This window comes from Zingiber officinale, chromosome 7A (genome assembly GCF_018446385.1).
Source record: "Zingiber officinale cultivar Zhangliang chromosome 7A, Zo_v1.1, whole genome shotgun sequence".
Classification (NCBI taxonomy): domain Eukaryota; kingdom Viridiplantae; phylum Streptophyta; class Magnoliopsida; order Zingiberales; family Zingiberaceae; genus Zingiber; species Zingiber officinale.
In genome coordinates this window covers 132,194,814-132,200,813 of record NC_055998.1, presented here as the reverse complement: position 1 = coordinate 132,200,813, position 6,000 = coordinate 132,194,814, and positions in this window count along the sequence as shown.

The window sequence follows — 6,000 nt, the reverse complement described above, 5'->3', positions numbered from 1 at the left end:
CGGGCCTTAGAGTAGGAGTCGCCACAGGCTCCGAACCAAGTAAAACCAATGTGTCATTTCTTTTATTTCTTTTATTCCGCTGTGTATTACTCTATTGCTTTAAACGAACAAAATAGCCACGAGCGCTATTCACCCCCTCTAGCACTTTCGATTCTACAATTGGTATCAGAGCGGGGTCGCTCTGAATCGGTACAACTACCGTTCGAGCATTCTTATTCGTTGCTTTTTTGTCCGTTTTTGTTAAAAATAAAATCATACGCCTTTCATTTTTTCTCTCCAAAATTATTTTCAAAAAATTTATTTTTATCTTTTCACCATTGGTCGACATTAACGAAATATCACATTTTCAAAAGTTTGAAATAATATTTTTTATTATTTTTTTCTCGAAATTAGTGAATTATTATTTTTATCTTTCTCCCGCACTACTAATCCAAGATCAAGTCTTGGAACATTTGTTTTTGTTTTTCTTTGTGTGCGAGATTCCTTTTTAATGATCTACCAAGATGGGAAAAGCACCACATGCCTATCACTCTTGTCCAATGAAAATTTTGGATATTGAAAAGACCAGATGAAGCACCAACTGAAAACCTAAGTGGAGATATGGACCATAGTCCAGATCGGATTTATTCTCCCCACTTAAGAAGGTGCACCCATAGCATGTGACAATTGGGATTAGGGGTGAGCAAAAGTTCGGTTAAACCGAATAAACCGATCGAATTTAAAAATTTGATTCGATTTATTCGAAAATTCAATTTTTTTCTCCAAAAAATCGGTTAATTCGGTTTGGGTTCAGTTTTAAATTTTTTTTATTCGGTTAAACCGAATTGACCGAATAGACCGAATTTTTGAACCAAATCAGTTTTTTACACCATAAATTTTAGACTGAACTATTTTTTTTTTAAAAAAATCGATTTATTCGGTTTGTTCGGTTTGTTTTGTTCGGTTTTATTGAAAATTCGGTTCGGTTCGGTTCAATTTTTATCAAAAATCGATTCGGTTCAGTTTGTTTGAAAAAAAATCGATTCGATTCGGTTAATTCGATTTGGTTCAGTTCGGTTTTAACCGAATACTCACCCCTATTTGGGATGCACAAACAAGAAGAAAATTTGAGGCAAATGCAAAAGCAACATATACTCTCCTATGCGGACTAACAAATTTAGAGCTTGATCGAGTTGGAAAGTTCAACAATGCTAAGGAGCTTTCGGAGAAGGTGATTAAGCTTCATGAGATTCCTTCAGAACCAGAAGACTAAGTCGAACCTGAGTTCGAATCAGAGTATAAATCTCCAGAGTTAACCTCCGAACCAGACTCAGAAGAATCGGATCAGACCGATTTCATAGCACTGATGGCCAAAGAAGAGATAGCTAAATCTGAGTCTGAATTCGAGATGGCAACAGTCAAGGAGGAGAATCCTATCATGGATCGAAAAGGTAAAATTGTATACTCAAATTGTAAATTTCACATAACCTGTTTTAAGTGTAGGGAGAGAGGGCATTATAGAAACAAGTGCCCTACTCGTAAGATTCGACTGGCACAACCAGAGAAGAAGGAGAAATTGATCCGGAAAGGGAAGAAGCACATTGAATGCTCCAAGTGCAAATGAATGGGTCACTGCAAAAGTAAATGTCTAGAAAGAAGACCCAAAAATCTAGGAGTTCAAATCCTCTGTCCCCAAATTTCTATGTCCGATCGAACGGACCAGATTATATCTCAAGGATACCTTGCACATCACGATGATACTGCACACATCTTAAGGATGCTATGATGTCTTGAGATGTAATCTAGTCCGTCCGATCGACAGGGGACACGGGGACAGAGAAATTTGGGGACAGGAGATTTGAACTGAAAATCTAGGAGGAGAAATCAAGGTAAGTAAATTTACATTACATGAAAAATCTAATTTTTGCAACGCATGTTTGTCCCCTAACTAATTCCGCTTACTCTAGTATAGATTTCTCTAGAAAATTAGATATGCATGCTAATAATACAATGAATAAATTTGATTCAAATCTAAATAAGAATAGCTCAAAATTACTTAATAAACATAAGAAATTAACTTTTAGAAAATTAGAGAAACAAAGTAATATTTTAAAAAATAAAATATATAGTTAGAAAAGATTATTAATAATTTAACTAATCCACAAGATCTAGACTTGGGTTACAAGTCTAAGATAAAACTTAAACCCTACAAACCAAGCTATAATCAAGTACCTTTCCACAAGATCTAGACTTGGGTTACAAGTTTAAGGTAAAACTTAAACCCTACAAACCAAGCTATAATCAAGTACCTTTTAATTATAAAACAAACTTAAATAAAATCTAACCTAAACTAAATTAACTCTAACTCAAATCTAAACTTAAATAAAATCTAACCTAAACTAAAATCTAATCTAACTTAAATCTAACCTTAAATTCAATTAACTTAGATCTAAACTAAATCAAATTAAAACTAAAGTTAACTTAAACTGTTAACTTAACTAATAAATTACTTGACTTGGTTGATCCATGCAAATTACCATGATCATGCATATAATAAATTGATAAATATCAATCATGATTATTAATTGTATAATCTAGGATGTTGGGTGTCTAGGCTGGTCGTCGCGCGCGCTTTCCGATTTATCCTGGTGGCCGGTGAGAAATTACCGTGGGGCCGGACCGGTCACCCCCGGGGATAGTCAATGAGGCTAACTGGGATTATCATTTTCTTTAGAATGGTTAGATAAGGACCTAGATTTGATTCACACTGGACTAGTTAGACCTAGGAGTTTCAGAAAGAAAATTAAATATCCAATTTTTTTGAAAAGTTTTGTCTAGAAGTGGTGGATGATCTCATATCCAAGAAGGCCTAGTGTTTCGCCACAGCCTAGAAGTTAATCATTGAAATAGTTATTTAATTGACTAACTATAAACTTGAGTCTAACTCAAATATAAATCAATCCTTAGATGATAATTTAAATTAAAAATTAAATTAACCATCTCACAAATCTATTAAGGCTCCCTGATTGAAAATCTAGAAAAGGGTGAGATGGACCTAGGTTTAAAATAGTTAATCATACCTAAATTAATTAATTCAATTAAGTTAAATTAATTAATTTCAAAATGTTAATTATTTTTAAATCATAATTAAATTATAATTATTTTTTATGATTAATTTCAAAATAATTATTTTCAAAATTATAATTTCAAAATCATAGTTAATTTTAATAAAATTATTTGATTATTAATATTTAAATCATAATTAAATTTCAAATTATTAATTCTTAGATTTTCAAAATCTTAATTATTTATAAATGATAATTAATTTTAAATCATATTTAATATGTAAGATTATAATTTTAAACTTAATTAACTTTTAATATATTTTCATAATCTTCAAAATTTTAAATGTTTACTCATATTTTAAAACTTGAAATTCAAACTCATTGAAAATTCAAACTTATATTTTAAATCTAAATTTTAATATTTTTTAAATAAAGTTAACTCCGTCTTACACACACTCATAAGTTGAACATGTTTGATAACCTAGAATGAGTGAGATGGAAAATTAGGAAAATAAATAATAACTTTTATATTTTTTATTTATATGCTTGGACTCTATGACCCTAAAAAATTATTTTGGTATTAATTAAGAGGGAGTGCAAAGAAATTTAAGACATTAATTTTTATCTTTGTTTTTTTAAAACATTATTTTTCAAAGTTAAACTTTTCAAAAAGTTTAAAATATTTCTAAAAAGGAAGTTCAATTTTTTGTAAAAATGAATTATCATTGACAGAAACTAAGTATTTGCTAAAATATTTTCAAGTATTTTACAAGAAAATATTTTTAAAGTTAAGCTTTTATCAAAATTTTTAAAAACTAAGTTTTTATCAAAATCTTTTTTTAAGTTGAGTACTCCTTACTAAATTTTTTTTTCAAAACCTTTATTTTTAAAGCTATGTACTAAATCTATCAAAGTATTTTTAAAAGCTAAGTTTTGAAAGATAACTACTAAATTTATCAAAGTCTTTTTAAAAGCTAAGTTTTGAAAGCTAAGTACTAAATTTATCAAAGTATTTTTTCTAATTATTTTCAAAACTAAAAATTTAGCTAAGTTTTCTTTGGAAAAGCTATGACAATTTCAAAACTTATCTAAGTTTTTTTTAAATAGCTACGTATTTTCAAAAAAATCTCTACTTTAGCTAAGTTTTTTTTAAAAAAATTATTTTCAAAACTAAATTTCGTTAAGTGCTACCCTTTAGGAGGAGCTTAAAGTTAAAAAGAATAAAATTTTTTACAACCCTCTCTCTACTTAGTATGCTTTTTTGATTTATGTCAAAGGGAGAGAGAGAAGTCAAAGTTAAGAAAGTTAAGAATTTAAATAATTTTTTTAAAAGGGGGAGCATAAGGGGGAGCACAAAGTTTTTTTATTTTATGCTCATGATACTTATGCTTAAATTCCTTCATTTTATTGTTATGTTTTACTTAACTATGAATTGTGCTGTCATAATAAAAAATGAGGAGATTGTTGGTGTGGGAAGCATTCGACAGTCGAATCTGTGTTTTGATTATGACAAAGGGTTCGAAGTTAGGTTGTCTTGTTATCTAACAAGTTTGATGAGATTGCGGGAAAGTCCTAAGTGTACTTAGGCAAAAGTCCTAGCTGCGGTTAGGCAGGTAGAAAATCCTAGGAGGTGGTAACCCTAGGTCCTAGGGGGTGGTAACCCTAGGTGAGGAAAAGTCCTAATTGCGGTTAGGCAAAGGAAAAACCCTAGGGGGCGGTAACCCTAGGTCCTAGGGGGTGGTAACCCTAGGTGGAAAATCTTGGCGGGTCGAGGGCTTCGGGTAAAAGTCCTAGAGTCGGGGACTCTAGGTGGAAAGTCCTGGTGTCGCGAACCAAGTGGAAGACTGGACGAGTCATGGAGTGAACGTCCAGCAGAAAGTCTTGGAGCCTCGATCGTTGAGCAAAAGTCCAGTCAGTCTGGAGGACTGGTCTGACAACATATAAATTCTCCTGAGTGGAGTAGGTGAGGACGTGTTCCCCGACGAGGGAACAGTAGGCGTCGGTTCGACCTAGGGGGTTCAGATGAAAAATTTGAAGTCAGAACCGGATAGTCCGGAGACTGTCAAATACTTTATTTATCATGTCTATATTGTTCTAACTTTGTTTTGCAGGGTATGGTTAATTTCTGGGACTAACATATTTTGCAGGAAGCGAATTGGACATATTTACCTCGGATGAACTGTACCCGAGGCGTCCTCCATGGAGCTTGGAGGCGCCTCGAGGTCACTTGTAGAGACGGCCTCACAGCAAGGCGCGAGGGTGCCTCCATGGAGCTTGGAGGCGCCCTGGACACTAGCACGAGGGCACCCTCCATGCAGGTTGGAGGCACCCTCAGGAGGATAAGCAGCGTCGAAGCAGGGTTTATCCACACGCGACTGACCCGGGGGTTGGAGGCGCCCTTAACAGGCTATATATGCCTGCTTCGACCAGCAACAAGCGACAACACAAACTCGTAATCTTTTCTCCGTGTGCTGCTTAAAGGACGATCCTACAAAGCTATAACAAGACTCCGATGACCAGAAGCTTCAAGTTTACTGTTCTTAGTTGTCGGTATAATTTTTATTACTACTTTAATATTGTACTTGAAATCGTAAAGAATTTCCGAGCTTATAGTGATTGTCCACCGAAAGCGATCAACGATCGCGAGCCTTGGAGTAGGAGTCGTCACAAGCTCCGAACTAAGTAAAACCAACGTGTCATTTCTTTTATTGCTTTTATTCCATTGCATATTACTCGATTACTTTAAACGAACGAAATAGCCACGAGCGCTATTCACACCCCTCTAGCACTTTCGATCCTATAGATTGGACTCAAAGAAAGCCTGTTTAAAATATCAATTAAGTGGGAGTTGATTGATTTTATTAAGCTAAGGTTAAGATTAATTAACCTAAGTTATAAATAGGAAACTTAGATTTCCTTCTCCTCCTCTAATACTCTGCCCGATCCTCTCCTCTCT